This window comes from Macrotis lagotis, chromosome 1 (assembly GCF_037893015.1).
Source record: "Macrotis lagotis isolate mMagLag1 chromosome 1, bilby.v1.9.chrom.fasta, whole genome shotgun sequence".
In the NCBI taxonomy this organism is placed as follows: Eukaryota; Metazoa; Chordata; class Mammalia; order Peramelemorphia; family Peramelidae; genus Macrotis; species Macrotis lagotis.
The window spans coordinates 455818990-455836049 of record NC_133658.1 but is presented as its reverse complement, the minus strand read 5'-3'; the positions used below and the strand labels follow the sequence as shown (position 1 = coordinate 455836049).

Here is a 17060-nt window from a genome sequence, read left to right as displayed (position 1 = left end):
TAGCTTCTTCCTGGAATACTCCCCCATTCAGCTACTGTCTGAAATACTCTCTTAAAAATACTTTCTCTCTTAACAGACTTTTCTGGATTTCTTCAAGTCTCAGTGCAAACCCTACAAAGCATTTCCCAGTCCTCTCCCAATGCTGCCTTTCCTCTGAGATTACCTCCAATTGTTCCTATTTGCCTATTTTCTTTCCCATTAGAATGTGAGTTCCTTGAAAGGAGGTGGGCCGGGACTTCCCTAGTACTTAGCACAGGGCCAGCCTGGAGTATAACTGAATAAATGCTTGTTGACTTAACTGTCCAGTGAGCTACCAGAGTGAGTCACTATGTTTCAGTGTTGAAGAGCTTTCTAAAATCTATTTTCTGACTTAAGATGATCTGAACTGATCTGAGCAAACCTTTTTTCATGCTTCAGAAGGCAGGGAATCAGGTAGTAATTTCTATTCTTATGTTCTATGTAGAAAATAGGAAGAGTTGGAAAGGACCTTACAGATAATTTGGTACAGCTCCTTTACTTGACGAAAGAGGAAACAGAAGATTCAGAAATTTAGTGGCTTGCATAAGGAAATAAGTCATAGAGGTCACATGAACAACAACTCCTTTAATTCAGATCCAGTGTTCCTAGACATACTGACCCTCAAATTTCTTTGTTAAAATAAAAGCTCCTTAATATCAATTTGCTTCTTTGCACTTTGGCCTAGTCTCTTCAAAGAGTAGTACATAAAGAAAGCCAATTACTTGAGCATAATGACAATAAATCTAGACTATGGACACTATAAACTAGCCTATACACACTAGACAATTGAGTCAAAAAGATTGTGACAGGCTAAAAAAATTGCGTTAAATTGAATAAGATGAAATTCAATAACGCATGAAAGCAAAAGTCTAATATTTGGATTCAAAAAGTCAACTAACAAATCAGAGGAAGCATGGTATGATGGAAAGAACCCTGGATTTGATATCAGATGACCTTTGTTCAAATCCCAGTGCTGTTACATATTAACTATGGAGCAGAGACAAATGATTTAATATCTGCGGTTTTATTTACTTATCTGTAAAAGGAAGAGCTTGAATTAGATGAGCTCTTTTCCAGCTCTAAATTTATGCTCCTATACTGATAATTTTTTTTTATAGTGTCCAGGGGTGGGTAGATAGGAAGGTGAAGGGCCTTTAGTTTAGGCCATATGAAGACTGGTTGAAAGAACTGAATAGAGAAGAGACTTGGGGGACAGGAGGTTGTTTTCAAATTTCTCAAAAGTCACTAGACATATAGAAGATGAGACAGATTAATTCTTCCTGTCCACAAAAAGCAAAGTAGAAGTCATGAGTCAAAGGTGCCCAGAGACAAATTTAATCTTGGCATTAGGAAAAGACTTCCTAAAAATGAGAATTTTCCCAGAGTAGATTGTACTGCCTAGGTAGGTAGCATTGGTTCCCTTTTTAATTCTGCCTCCAAGTGTTTCTGAGGTTTTTAAGCAAAGGTCAGATTACTAAAATTATTAGTATTACAGTTTACTAACTATACTAGTTAGGTATACCATGGAAGGGTTTCTTATTCAAGTATTCAAGTATTGTTTCAATCAGTCAGGAAATAGATATTTATTTAGCACTTTCTATGAGGATACAAGGAAAATTAAAACCAATCTCTACCCTCAAGAAGTTCACATTCTAATGGAGAAAATTATATATATATATATATATATATATATATAATATATATATATATATGGAGAGAGAGAGAGAGAGAGACTTTATTTATTTTGAGTTTTACAAATTTACCATTACAAATTTACCCCCCACAGGAGGAAGGAAAGGCCTTTTGCAGAAGGTGGGATTGGAGCTGATTGTTGAAAGAAGTCAGAAATACTAGGAATTGAAAAGAGAAAGCATCCCAGGAAAGAGGACAGAGACAAAAGATGTTTGTATCACATGCAAGGAATATAAGATTGGCTAAACTATAAGAAAAATTGGAAAGGAAGAAAGGAGCCAGGTTGCAAAGAGATTTAAACATCAAAGGATTTCATAGTTGATGTTGGCAGCAAAAGGGAGTTGCTAAAGTTTATTGATAAGAGGGTGACATGATCAGACCCATGCTTTAGTAAAAAGGCCACTTGGACTAGAGTGGGTCTGCTTAACCCTGTAGCCTTGCCTTCATTAATTAATGGACAAGATGATGTACAAAATCTAGATTTCCTTTTAAAAATAATAATTGGAATGATAATAAATGATAATTAAAGTGATAATAAAAACCCTTTAAGTATGCCAAGCTCTTTATAATTTTGAAAACATTTTCTTATACATGCTTTGTTTTGCCTTTGCAACATCTCTGTAAGCCATATTAGGTTATTGCCTGTACAATATTTGTGAGTTATTAATGAGCTATAGCTAAATCTGTCACTACTCAGGTTACTCATCCCTAAAACACTCTGCAACCCATCAATGTCTTCCTAAATTATAATTCCTAGAAATGAGCACAATATACCAGATATGACCAGATCAAAGCAAATGACAGGGATCCTTTTACATTCTTACCTCCTGGGCATTATGCTAGTCAATGCAACCTCTATGCAGTTCAATAATATTCCACACCACCCCTCCCCACACATGCACCAATTCTATTACAAATATTTAGCCATGTCTCCTTAAGTCAAGAAGAAGAGACAATATGTTGAGATATTTGTTTCTAAGTGTTTCAGCAAATAATTTGAAAAAACATACATTTATGTTAGAAACAAGTCTTTCTGGCTTACATATTACATATTTGAGCACATCTTTCCACAACCCAGCCTCAGGTCAGTTTGTTGACTTAATTTACCTTACTGTCAAAGCAACATCCGAAGCTTCAGAGTCTCTGGAAGTAGGAGTTGTTCTTGTTACAGGTCTCTGTTATTTTTGGCTTCTCTATCCCAACAAACTATTTCAACAGAGTCTCTCACTGAATGTTCTCTTCTAGTTTCTCTTGAGGAAAGAGATTTTAAACTACCCCACTCATCTTTTGGAGAAGTGCAACTGTAATTGTTGGTGAGGTTGGGAAATTTCTGCCAGGACTCCACAGAAGGGTCTAAAATCTGCTGTTTCAGCCAGTCCTTGAATTTAAAAGGTTAACAATGCCGTGGAGGGATATTCCTTTCTGTGACTAGCTCTGTCCCTATCTTGACCATCTCATCTTCAAAAGTCACTGGGGAAAAAACTTCAGAAAAAGGATCCAAATTGTAAACCAAACAAAAGGTTTGTTTTCACAGTCTCAAAAACAATATCATCCTGGATAGCACCCCCTATGACCTTAACCTTCTCTTCCCCATTCTGTGCCCTATTCCCTCAGTTCCCCAATCACAGCTAATATAAAAATGAGTTAATTCCCTTCTTGGGTAATGTATATTTTGATAGTGGTCTCTGGAATAATAAGAACAAAAGCTAGTGTTTTTATAGTACTTACAATGTGCTATGGTTGTGCTAAGTACTTTATGACTATTATTTCATTTGATCCTAAAAGCAATCTTGGGAAGTAGATTAGGTACAACCCATTTTACAGTTGAGGAAACTGAGGCAAACAGCAGTTAAATGACTGCCCCAGGGTAACACAGCTATTTAGAATCTTTTGGATTTGAATCCAGATCTCCCTGATTCCAGGCCCAGTACTCTATCACTTGTATCACCTTAACTGCCTCTCTGGGAACAGTATCCTTAAAGGAATGAATCTATCTAATTCAGACCTGTGGCTAACTCATGAGAAAGTGATGTGTGTGTGTGTGTGTGTGGGGGGGGAACAACTAGGTGGTACAGTGAATAGAGCATCAGCCCTGGAGTCAGGAGGATCTGAGTTCAAATATTGACCTCAGACACTTAATAATTACCTAGCTGTGTGGCCTTGGGCAAGTCACTTAACTCCATTGCCTTGCAAAAAAAAGAAAGAGATTTGGGATCTGTTTTCATAAGTCTTATGAGTCATATCCCAGTTTTTTGATGTCCATAAGTCCCATGATCCATAGCCCTTACTTTAAAGTTTAGCCCAAGCTTCAGTAAGTGAAGCCCTGACCTTGCCAGGGTTTGCTAATCTTCCTCTCCTCTGAACTCCCTTGATGTAGTCCCGCTAGTCATGAAAGCTAACCATATGGAGACCCTGTCACTGAACCTTCAGACACAGAAACAAACTGAGACTTCACCCCTGAAGCTTGCTGTATGGGCTCTTTTGTTTGCCCTATGATGTGAGATCTGTGAGTGGAGGACCTAAGTCATTATCTTCACTGTCTCAACCCAGGACTTGGAACTTCCTCAAGGGCAGGGCCCAGGACTGTCCCAGACTAGGAGCTCCAACAAGGACAAAGACTATGTCTTCTTTTCTGCCTCTCCCACAGTCTAATAAACATAGGGCTGGGGCCACAGTAATCATTCAGGAAAGACTAGTTGGTTTGAATCAGCCAAGATCCTATCTCCTGACAACAGATCTGGAGGAATATTTGACTTCTTTCCTAATCAAAGCACATTCCTCAGCCTAAGCAGAACTGCCCTGCCTTCTCATCCCACCTGGCTGCCTCTAAGGCATACTCAGGGACTGTTGATTTGGGAGCAAGTCTGATCGGACTACCTAGAGAAGGTAGGCCAGAAAAATTGCTCTTGATAGCCCATGGGTAAGGATGGGTCTATAACTTCTTATTTCTTTAACTACCTAAGCCCCAGTTTATTCTGGGTCCGAGATCCCATCCATATCTCACTCCCTCCTTGGATGAGAGGCAGAAAGCTTCTAAGGAGGATGACCTAGTCAGAAAGGACAGCCTGAGCCCCCCAAAATGAAGCTTATATTTTAAACTAAATGGTAGGATAGTGGAGCAGATATTTTTTGACTTAGTGAGATTCATCTCACTAGACCTATATAACCTATGCCCAGAACTGAGGAATTCATCCACTTTCAGAAGGGATGGTTTTCTCTCATTCACCCTCTTCCAACCTCCAACCCCCTATTCCCCCCCTTCCCCCATGTTCCATAAAGTCATATTTTTGCTCCTAAATGATATAAATAGTTCTGTTCTAAGCTCCTCTGACTCACCAGAAATTCTTGAGTCACTTACCCTTTGGAAGTGGCCAAGGGTAAGACACTAGGACCCCAATTTGTTTTGGAACTGACCTGGACTACAAAAAAAAAAAACCCAAAAAACTATTCTCCAGAGCCCACAAAAGGTTTCTGTTGATCCAACTCTGTGGATGTTGACCTCCTTCAATCCACTCCAGTCAAGCTCCTGAGAGCAATTTGGTTGGAAGATGAATCAGGGATTCCATGTATGTTTGCAGAGAATTGAGACCAGGGAAGCAGAGATCTCTAAGATCAGTCCTTTCTATCCTTAAGATCCCATGGTGCTCAGTCCATTGATGGGTAGGGCAAAGAAGACCATAAGATGATCAATCAAGTAATATACATTTATTTAGCATTACTTTGTAGCAGACACTGGGTTTAGTGTTGAGATGCAAAAATAGGCAAAAGACAGTTCCTGCCCTCAAGGAGGTTATAATTTAAAGAGGAAAAATGCAGAACTGAATTAAGAAAGTTAGAAAGACTTCCTTGCAAATAAATGGAGCCCAGAAGGCATTTCTAAATTGGATGCCCAATGACCTAGTTTACAAAATCGACTGAGAAAGAAGCTGTTTTGCTTTTGTCTTTTAGCTGATGCTGTTTAACAAGCCCCTGGGACCCTTGAGGACAATTGCTGTTGGTAAACCTCTGGGATTAAACAGGATCAGGCAAGTTGTGATTGGCATTTGTGCCCTCTGACATGCTACAGAATGAGTAGTCCCTGTGTGCCGAGCCAAGTCTGGAACTGGGGAAAGTTTAAGAGGTCAGATACATATATATAATATATATATTATATATATATGTATATAAAATACTAGGGATTATGCTGATGTACAAATTTTATCTCATTTGATCCTCATAACAATCCTGGGAGGTAAATGCAATTATATAATCTTCATTTTACAAATGAGAAAATTAAGGTTAAGTGACTTGTCTAGGGTCACCAAGCTGGCAAGTATCTGAAATACATTTGAACTCAAGTCTTGACTCCAGGGTGCTTTATTCTTTATACAGACTTCTATTGACAGGGAAATCACTGACTATCACAAGTAGAATGAATATAGTCCAGTAGTTTTATTCTAAGATGAAGAAAGTGAAGTCACAATTGGTGACTTGTCAGGACTTGATTCTAGAGCTTGATTCATATTCCACAGAGCCTCCAATGGGATATTGTGAGGAAGGAGAAGATGAACCAAACACAGTACAAAGCTCAGTGTTAGAAAGTCCAGAGGCCTGAGATCTAGTCCTTCCTCTGTTGACTGTTTGGCTATGGCTATTGCCTGTGCCTCAGTTTTTCCATTAGCGAAATGAGACAGGACTAAAGGGGAAAGGTTGTACTAGATCTGTTCTTTGAAGTACCTTCCATCAATTTGACCCAGACTTATCTCCTGGTACTCTAAAAAGGCAAAAAGATGAGAAGTTTGTTGAACACTTTGATTATATCTTCATGTAGTAGATTTGAACTTGCTCATTTACATCTCACTGAGATGCCTGAGGACTTTGCCTTGATGGGATCTCACAGATCCAAGATTAAATTTTAACCCAAGGAATGATTTGACTGAATCAGACTATTGGTACTCAGGTAATATCTTATTTAGTATTAGGCCTATAAATTAGGTCCAAAAGTCATGCCAAGGTCAGTTGGGCTGTCAAGGATGGTGTGAGAGAGAAGTAGAGCAGAGATAGGAATGGACCTTAGTCATTGGATAAGGGATTAATGGCCAAGTGTTAGAGACATAGAGTCCCAGAAAAGGGGTGCAGATCACATGATTCAAGAGAGGTCACTAGCTGCTACTTCTTACTTTCATGTGTCTGACTGACATTGTAAACTCTACCCTTTTGAATGAGTCCTGTTCAAAAGTGTGACTGAGTCAGTAGAGTCCGAATCAATAAAATTACAGACTGTGGTATGGTGAAAAGAGGCCAGAGGGTCTGATTTCAATCCTAGTACTGTCACTTACTAATTTTGTGACTTTAGATGTGATATTTAATTCTATGTGCATTGGATTTCTTATTTGTTAAATGAGGTGGTTGGCTTAGATGACTCCTGATGTCTCTCCTGGTTCTGATCCTTCCTCATGCTCTTTTGCTTGATCTTCATCAAGGTCAGACCTAACAGTGCATCTTTCCCATAGCTCTGTTCTGTGACTTATTTTCTTCTCTCTCCCCATACTATTTTACTTAATGCCATCATCAATTCCCATAAATTCAATTATCATCTCTGTGTTAATGATTTTCAGATCTATTTATCCAGCCCTACTGTTTAGTTGCACATCTCACACTGCTTATTTGCACATTTCCCCCCTAAAACCCTGCCCTTTTCCTAACTTCCTTATTACTATTGAAGGCACCACTATTCTCATAAATCACCCAGGCTCAAAATCTCAGAATGATCTACTTTTCACTCTCACTTAATCTCACATCCAATTTATTGCCAATACCTGTTATCTTTACCTCCACAATCTTTTTCTCCTCTAACTTTGGTATAAGCCCTCATTATCTTATGTCAAGTTAACTTCAATAGTATTCTGGTTGGTCTCCTTGCCTCTTTAAAATGCTATCAAATGGCTCTTTCTAAAGTGCAGTAATGATCAAATTCAATAAAACCCAGTGGCTCCTTATCTAGGATTTCTAGGATCAAATATAAAATATCTGTCATTCAAGATTCTTCATAACCTGACCATCTCCTACTTTTCCAAGTCTCCATACACCCTACTCAACAAGACAGATCCTGGAGAGGGCGATTGGAGCTCTGGGGAGATTTCTCTTTTCTTTGTGAAGGACAGGACCACCCTGGAATGGGTTCACCTCAAGAGAGGAGCCTAAACCTTGGAAAGTTTCATGGTTCCTGTGCTCTCTGTTGAACTTAAGGCCAGAGGACTGTGTTTTCAGAGTGAAGTAGCATAGACCTCTGAGTGACAGGTCATGTTAGTCCAACATGAGACAGATTAGTTTATGATGAACGCTATCATCATAGCTTGGTGAAAAGACTATCGCTATGAAATCATTTAATTTATGATTAGTCCATTGAGAGACAGGTGTCGATATACCATGCTGTCACCAATTTATTGCCAGAAAATCCTATACTGGCATTTTTTCCCAGCAGCTGAGAGCCCATGGTGCCTCACTGATATGGGAGGGAAACCGCATCCTTAAGATCAAGGACTCCCACAGCATCCAGGCCTTCACCAGAAGTCTGTTCATATTCAATCAGACCATGGGGTAAAGGGGTTCTGGAAAAGGCAGTGAGAAGGAGTCTTTGCACAACATTCCCTTCATTATAATAAACATTGCATATGATGACATGGTTTTCTTAAGAACAACAATTCAGCATCTCTCTCCATCCTCCCAAATAACACTGGCTTCTTTGTTTTTTTCTTGACAAGACAATCCATCTCTTAACTCCATGTTTTTCACTGGCTGTCCTCCATGCCAGGAATTCTCTCCATCATTTTACCATATGGCCTCTCCAGCTTTCTTCAAGTCCCAGCTAAAGTCTGATCTTCTACAAAAACCTCTAATCCCCCTTAATACTAGTGCCTTTCCTTTGTTAATTATCTCCAATTTATCCTATATCTCTATCTAGTTATCTTGGTTGTACTTTTCTGTTTGCATATTGTCCCTCCCTTTAGACCAGGGGCCTAAATCCTTATTTCTGCCAAGGGCCATTTGAATATTTGAATTATCATTTGCCTATTATATTTGGTCAAACATTTAATTAATTCGTAGATTATTGAATTTTGAGTCCCACCTGAGGTTGCCATGGCAGCACCAGACCAAATGATTTTGTGGGTTTTGTAAGGCCCCTGCTTTTTAGCCTGTGAGCTCCTTGAGATCAGGGACTGGTTTTTATTTTGTTTTGCCTTTCTTTATATAATGAGTACTTAGCACAATGCTTTGTTATATAGTAGGGGCTTAATAAATGCTTGCTGACAGACTGACAACCTCTGAGACTTAATCACACATCCTTCTCAAGGAATAACTAGGTTAACAAATAGTACCAAGCACATAGTACCAAGCCCTATTTAGGAGATTCTCTCAGTAATCTGAGTGGGATTTTAATGGGTATGAGAGGACCTGGGTTCAAGTCCTTTTTCTCATGCTTAGTGTGTGACCTTGACCAAGTCACTTCATCTTTCTGGGGCTCACTTTTCTCACCAGTAAAATTAGAGAATTGGACTAGATAGCTTCTGTGGTCCTTCTAATTCCAGCTTTATGATCCCATGCCATTTTATCCACAAAGTATGTAGTCAAAATCCCAAAGACCTCTTCTTTGGGTTTTATTACTTTTGGTGACTTCCTCTACTGACAAATATTCCATGAGAGGAAGAGTAAAGGATTCTTACAGAACCAGAAACCTATTCAGGTACCCTTGGGCTAATCTGTGGGCAGTTTTGCATAAGAGGACAAAGGTTCTGTGTCCTTTCAGCACTTACTCAAATGTTTTCTCCAAAAAGGAAGGAGAACTGAAACAAGGAAAAGAAAATTTTGAAATGACAAGGAGAGGCATGCTATTTTTTTTTCCACAAAGAAGTTCTGATAATTGGTGGTAAAGTAGCTGTGGGAAGGTAGACCCACTGGAAAATTGTTGGTGAAATTATGAATTGGTCCAAACATTAAAAAAAAAAGGAAATTATAAAAGAAAATTCATTAAATTCTTCCTGCCTTTTTTTTTTGACTCAGAAACTCCATTGCTGGAGTATAAACTCCAAATAAATAAAAGGTAAAAGGAAATTACCCATCTACCCATAAATGTTGATATCTGTACTTTTTGTCTACATCAAGAACTGGCAATAAAAGTGAATGGCTCTTTATTGGGGCAAGGTAACAAATGGTTGTCTGCAGATCTAATGCAATATTATTGTATTATTAGAAATGACAATATGAGAAATTCAGAGGAACAGAGGAGTTGAATGCTATTTATTTATAGTAGACAATCTTGGCTCCAGGGAAGACATGAGGAAATGTAGTTATCTCCTTTCTTGGGAGAAGTGGAAAACTATGGGTATAGACAGTCACTATGTTGGTCGGTTTTCCTTTGTTACAAGATTATTGGGTAGACTGGGAATGAATTTATATCAGAAAGTGATATTTAAAAATATATTTAAAATTTTTTATATCTGTCTACATTTATTTTAAAGTATTCAATTTTATTTAAAAATATTTTTAAAAGGTATCAATAAACATAAACAAGTTATGTGGGATTGATAAGTGATTTGTGGAAAGGGAACTATTAATTTTTTGTTCTAGTTCTTGAGTTAAATTTGTTCTATCATAGTTGGGTGACTCCTTAAAGCTACAAGATCTGTGCAAATAGCTATTGGAGAATTTCCTTATCACAACATTCATTCTAATTGGTGCTTGCTTATGATCTTGTTTGACTTCCATTTGGATGAATCATGTCTTTTTAAAACTAATATCCTTGTAGAATCTCTTCAATTCATTTTGCTAATGTCATGGCCATTTTCCTGTTTTTAGAGGATCGCTAATTCATACTCAGTCAATATGGATTCAGTGGTCTCTGGGAAAAGGGCCAAGCAGTAATTCACTATACTTGACTGGGTCTAATGGATGAATTGAAAGACTGACAGGTTGAAAAGAGAGAATGGAGTCAGGGAGTCTAGTGATGCTCAAAGTATAAGATACTACCACCCCAAAGAAAAGGAAGAGGTTCTCTTAGCACTAGCTGAAATGCTCAAGTACAAATGTGTTTCCATCTTAGTCAAAATCTTATTGTGGAAAAAAAAGTTGCTTATCTCATCCTCAATACTATATCTCTCCCTAACTCCATATCAGTTCCATCTTCTAGCCCCCCCCACTTGATTCATGTCAAAATTTGGTGGCAGCAGAGGAAAAAGTTCCAGAGTCATAGAATGAGAATTTGAATTCAAATACTGGTTCTACTACTTGCAATTTTTAATTTGTGGAATAAAATAAGCATTTCCATAATATAGCATAATAAAAGCGATTACACCTGAAACTGCAAATCTACTATGCACAATTTACTATTCCTTTAAAATATACAACAAAGTTAATCATGCAAATTTCTTTTTTCCTCCATCTCCCACCCTTCCATCCTTCCTTAGAGATGGCTACTTTTAGACACACACACACACACACACACACACACACACACACACACACAACGTGTGTGTGTGTGCATGTGCGTGTGCGTGTGTGCTTGGGTGTATGTGTGTAAAATTATTTTAACCATATTTCTGATTTTCAGTAATTTGAGTATTTATAATAGTCCAAATGACTTATTTGCTTCATTGTTCTTAAAATAATACTATTTATGTAACCTTGAGCAAATTACTTCCCCGCCTTGGGGCACAGTTCTCTCATCTATAAAATGAGAAGATAAACTAGATATACACTGAGGTCCCTTCTATCTCTGAATCTTAGATTTCATATAAATTCTCATACTTATTCTGATGGCAGTATACTCTCCTAGGAAACAAACAAACACGAGCAGAGCATATTTTTAAATTTTTAAAATTTAATTGTGTGACCTTAAGAAATAAAACAGACATTGCCATAATAGTAGAAATAAAAAAATAAGATGATTATACATGAAACTGAAAATATATTATGTACAATTCGCTATTCTTTTTAAATATAATAAAGCTGTTATAACCTTTTTTTCTTTTTTCTTCCTGCCCCCATAATAGATGGCATCTATTAGACACAAATATGTATCTATATATGCTTATATTTATCAGTTATTTCTCTGGATGCAGATAATGTTTTCCTTAAGTTTAATCTGCATTATTAACATTTCTCCATCATTTTCCTAAGTCTAGATATAAATGAAGCCCAGGTAATTTCTGAGTTCTAAATGGTTACAATGAGATTTTTAACAATTTGTTTCCTGAAGCACCATTCAGATGGTTCTAGCATATCCCTTAAACTATCATCTTCTATCCCATTGTTCACCTTCACTTCAGTGGTCTCACCTCATGTGTGTTTATGGATCTTGGTATGCACCTTCTTTATTAAGATTCTAAATCTACAAAAATGAGTATATGTACACAGGTTAATACCCTTCTCTCCAACCTCTCCCAACTCTTGGAACAGTGGAAAAGATAGATGGATTGATTTGTATTAAGAGAATTTGAATTTGAATCTGAATCCTAGCTCTATCTCTTAATCTCTGCATGCAATTGGACAAGATACTTTTACTCTCTGGATCTCAGCTATAAAATGAGGGAGTAAGACAAGGGGTCCCTTTTGGCTCTGAATCTGTTATCTAGCTTGCTGTGCTACCCCTATGCTTCTGTATTGCTGTTGATGCCTCTCCTGAGGATGCAGGGATCCCAGCTGCTCTAGGGTGGTCCAAGAATACTCTCTTCTTTGGGCTTTTACTTTACCACTCTCACACCACTGATGATCAGTACATCTGATATTAACAAACAAAATTTTTTGTTTCCATAAACTATGTTGGCAGTTAAAACAGCTAGAGCATTGAACTTGCAGTCAGAAAGTTGTTTCAGTTATATCCAGTTCTTCAAGACCTTTTTTTGTTTTTTTGGCAGCGGTACCAGAGTACTTTGTGATTTCCTTCTCCTTCTTATTTTACAGATAAGGAAAATGAGACAAATAGGGTCAAGAGACTTGCTCAGTCACACAGCTAGTAAGGGTTTGAAGTCAGGAGGATCTGAGTTTAAATCTTACCTCACAGACTTACTAGCTGCATGAATCCCTAGGCAAATCACTTAACCTCTCTTAGCATCAATTTCTTCATGTGTAAAGTGGGAGTGATAATAGCATTTATCTCTCATGATTGTTGTCAGGATCAAATATAGTAAATGTAAAGTGCTTTGCAAACCTTAAAACACTACATATATAGTTATTATTATTCTTTCGATATTAATATTATGGATATTAATAATATGGAGAAGCTAAGTACCCAAGATGTTACTAGTGAGTTAGCATCCTCAATTTAATATTGAAGCATGTCCAAATTCAGCTTGGAGATTCAAACCCTTCCATAATCTGACCTCAACCTACCTTTACAGCCAGTTTTAAATCTATTATATGATCCCATAAACCTTTCCAATTTGGAAACTCCAATCAGTACAGTCTTCTCACTGTCTGGAACTTATCTAGAAGTATGCTGGCACCTTCAGGAAAAAGAAAAGAGTAAGAAGAGGCAAGAGTTGGGGAAAAGATAATAGGGAAAGATGTTGATCTTCAGATGCCTTTGATTTAGTTATGCCAGAGGGATAATATAGTCATGGAGGGGGAAAGAGTGCTAAGAGAGCAGCAGGTGGGAAGATCCAGCTGTGACAATTAAGGATTTAAAGTAGTAGACAATGATACTATCTCCAATGACCTGTCTCTCAGACTCTTAATAGTGGTTTCATATTGCTCCTCATCAACCAAAGAAAGCCAATGTCTCTTGGAATTTTGAATGCCATATAAGTGACTCTTCAAAGTTTCCCCCTCTCCCCCTTTTGGAATGTCCTGGATCTCTGTGCTATTGCAACTGAAAGGGATATTGGAAATCATCAATCCATTTCACTTATACATGGGGCCCAAGGAAAATTTCTTCTTCAAAGTGGTAGCTAACAAGAGGGTAACTAAGACTAGAATCCTGGGATTGACTCCCAAGTCAATGGTCTTTCTATCACTCCATTATATCCTAAGTATTTTAACTATATCCAGCCCTCCTTGGAATAGGCTGCCATCTCAGTTCTTACTAGCAGTTAATGGGTATAGTAGGTTTCATAAAGAATCAGACAGATTAATATTTGTATAAAGTAATTTAAATTTATTATGAATGCTTTAACAACTCAAAACCTAAAACTAAAAAGCTGGGGGAAGAAAGGTGTGGTGAGGGGAAGGGAGGAGTGTAAGAAAGGAAAGAGATACAACTAGGGTGGCTGTTGCCAGGATACCAGGCCACTGCAGGGGAAGGAAGGAAGTGGTTATTGAAGGTCCTTCAGAAAGGTCAACTTTGGCATATCTAGCTTTGACAAGCCCTCTATAAATTCTCCTTAATTGGATACCTGGGTTTCCATCACCTTCACACCAGGGAAAATCACTGAGGTTGTTGAAGGTTTGATTTTAAGTAGGATGTAGGTTCTTGCATGGTGAATTTAGTTGACTTCTCAACTCTGAAGTAAAACTTTAGAAAAGAGAAGCCAACAAAACTGGTCCTAGAAAGCTAAGATGAAGAACATAGGGTTATGTTATAAGCACAGGATTTGGAAGTTTCTATAAAACTGTTGGAAGAGGAGGCATTGGGAAAGAACCATAACTAGAAATTCTCTAACTTTGGGCAAAACCAGTTGACTCAAGGAGACGGGGGGATAGTGTGTGTGAAATAAAAAGACAATTGGATTGTGGGTAGAGTTATGTTTGGAGAGGGCTGGCTCATTCTTTACGCTTGGGGGGGAAATGGAACTCTGGAAGAAGAGTATTATCATAATAGGGCCTTTGGGGAGGCAGCCCAGAGGTGGTTATGTGGCATGGTGGCAAGAGTTATCAGAAGATTTCAAAGGAAAATTTCAAAGAAGGTGGCTACCTTGGATGTGTATACCCTGGGATGAAACCATGTGCGTTACATCCTAATTACAACTATGGTCTCTGGTGTTCAGCAGTAAATGGAGGCATATCCAAAGTTCAAAGAAGAGGCATAAAGGATTCTTATGAGTTTATGGGAGACCCATATGATTCAGGGTTATTTTTGACTACCAAAAGAATGAAGGTCAGTCTTTCCTAGGGCTATTCTGAAGTATACCTTCAGTGACATTCTTTTTTTCTTCTCCAGCATTACTGTCTCCTAAGTAGAAGAAATGTTAAGGTGAATAAAGAGTAATGGAAGAATGACTGATCATTGAAAGAAACTGGGTTATGAATTCATCCTTGGGAGTGTGTATGAGGGCAGGGGGAAACTTGTCTTGTGTGGCTGGCCTTGAGAAAATTCATAAAGTCTCATATCTACTCACAGGGAAATTTGGAGGCTATCTAGCCTAACCCTCTTATTGTACAGATAGGAAATGAAACTCCTATTAGGTTAAGTGTCAGTCTAAGACCATACTAGTAGTAATCAAGAGATAAGATTTGAACTGAAGTCCTTCTAATTCCAAAGCCAATTTTCTTTCCATTATTTCACCATAATTTTAGACATGTCATGCCTAGGAAGCTGTAGCTGTTAGAATCATAGAAGTGGGATCAGACAGAAGGAACCATCTGTGGAGACTGTATCACTTAATATACAGCCATCTATCTATAAGCAATACCACAATGAATTTGTGCGTTTTCTCTGCTGTAGGAGAGGGGAAAGTTTGAGAGATGCTAGGTGGCAGGATCTAGTGCCATTCTCTCTACTTCCTTACCACTTCTCTGGGAAGCTTGGCTTCCCCAAGGGGTTTCTAAGATTCAATGGCAATTCAATAAATGTTTATTATGTATTTACTTTTGTAAGGTGTGTGTGTGTGTGTGTGTGTGTGTGTGTGTGTGTGTGTGTGTGTGTGTGTATCTGAGGAGGAGTAGATCTGTTGAATGAGCTCAGTCCCTAATAGAATGCTCAAAGTGACCTGGTACAACATAATTCAAATTCCTTGGAGAGATTTTGGAACATGAATAGACATTTTCTAACTAGAAGAAACTGATTTGCCAGCTATGTAGTGGACAGCAGCATTTTTGATTAGCTGAAATTGAATATTCAGAACTGGGCAGGCTGGTAAGGGATGGGGGATGCCTCCAAAAGGCAATGGTTGGACTTCATCTCTTCTTCTTGATTTGCTCTCTTTCCTTTGTTAAGATCTATCCTGTTCTTTCTTTTTGGACAAAGTAATTTGGAGGTTGAGGGTTTGTAAATTTCTCTTTGAGAGTTCCAGAGTCAATTACTTAAGTCTAGTCCAGTTTTTCACAATGGTCCAATATCAAGTCCTGAGAATAAAGGTATCATCTGGGTCTATTCCAGTGGTAGGTGAAATGAAAATTCATCTAGCAACTAGATTTGGACATTTACTTGGTGGGACTAATGCTCTGTAGAAATTGTGCTATGTCTGAACCCACTCTCCCAGGGACCAAGATGGCAAAGGGGAAACATGTCATGCCTAGTTATATCACCCTTCACTTGGGGCAGCTTTGAGGGGTTGGATTGTCTCTGTCTCTCTGTCTGTCTCTGTATGTCTCTGTCTCTGTATCTGTCTCTCTCTCTCTCACTCCTTCCCTCTTTCCCTCCCCTTCCCCTATCCCCCACTCCTCTCTCTCTCTCTCTCTCTCTCTCTCTCTCTCTCTCTCTCTCTCTCTCTCTCTCTGTCCCTCTCTTTTCTTTTCCCTTATCTCCTCCCTCTATTTGTCTCCCTCCATATTCTCTCAATGCAAAGTCAGTTATATCTCCCTTCACAATCCTTGGAGCAGCCTTGAGGTGTTGGGGAAAGTTTCCTTTTTTTTTCAAATCATATCTTCAAAGTAAACATCTTTTTGTAAAGTCTAAAAAAATTGATGTTAATTAGTTAAATGGAATCGTAATACTAGTAGGTGTTGACTAAAGTCAGAGGGTAGGAGAGGGGGAAGACACACCTAGAATGGAGACTCATGCCAATAGCAACAGAGACAACTCAACACCTCAAGGACGCCCCAAGGATTGTGAAGGGAGATATAACTGGCTTTGCATTGAGAGAGTGAGGAGAGAGACAGAGAGAAGCAGAGGAGGGAGGGGGGGAGTGAGGGAGAGAAGGAGGGGGTGAGGGATAGGAAAGGGAGAGAGAGAGAGAGGGAAGGAGAGAGAGAGAGAGAGAGAGAGAGAGAGAGAGAGAGAGAGAGAGAGAGAGAAAAGCTCTAAACCAATAAATTGTAAAGTGAAGACATACAATGACTCAGAGGAAGACATAAAAGGGGATGGGGAATAGATCAAGTTAACCGAGGTTCATAGAGCTTAAAATCCAGACAATGGTGAGGGTAGAGAATGGGGGAGGGGGATTCATAGAACAATAGATTTAGAATGAGAAGGGATCTTATCAGTCCCTTCATTTTGT

At 38.5% G+C, this 17060-nt stretch overlaps 1 protein-coding gene across 5 annotated transcripts in view; it reads right to left on the bottom strand.

Annotated features, from left to right (window-relative positions):
* TIFAB (TIFA inhibitor) overlaps nt 1-17060 on the bottom strand; it is a 112514-nt gene that overhangs the window by 7106 nt on the left and 88348 nt on the right. Inside the window, exon 1 of one of the 5 annotated variants that reach the window (XM_074213510.1) lies at nt 2818-3165. The exons of the other annotated variants lie outside the window; for them this stretch is intronic. The gene's annotated coding sequence lies outside the window, so the exon portion shown is untranslated. Of the gene's footprint in view, nt 1-2817; nt 3166-17060 lie in introns of those variants that run through there. 5 annotated transcript variants of the gene reach the window in all.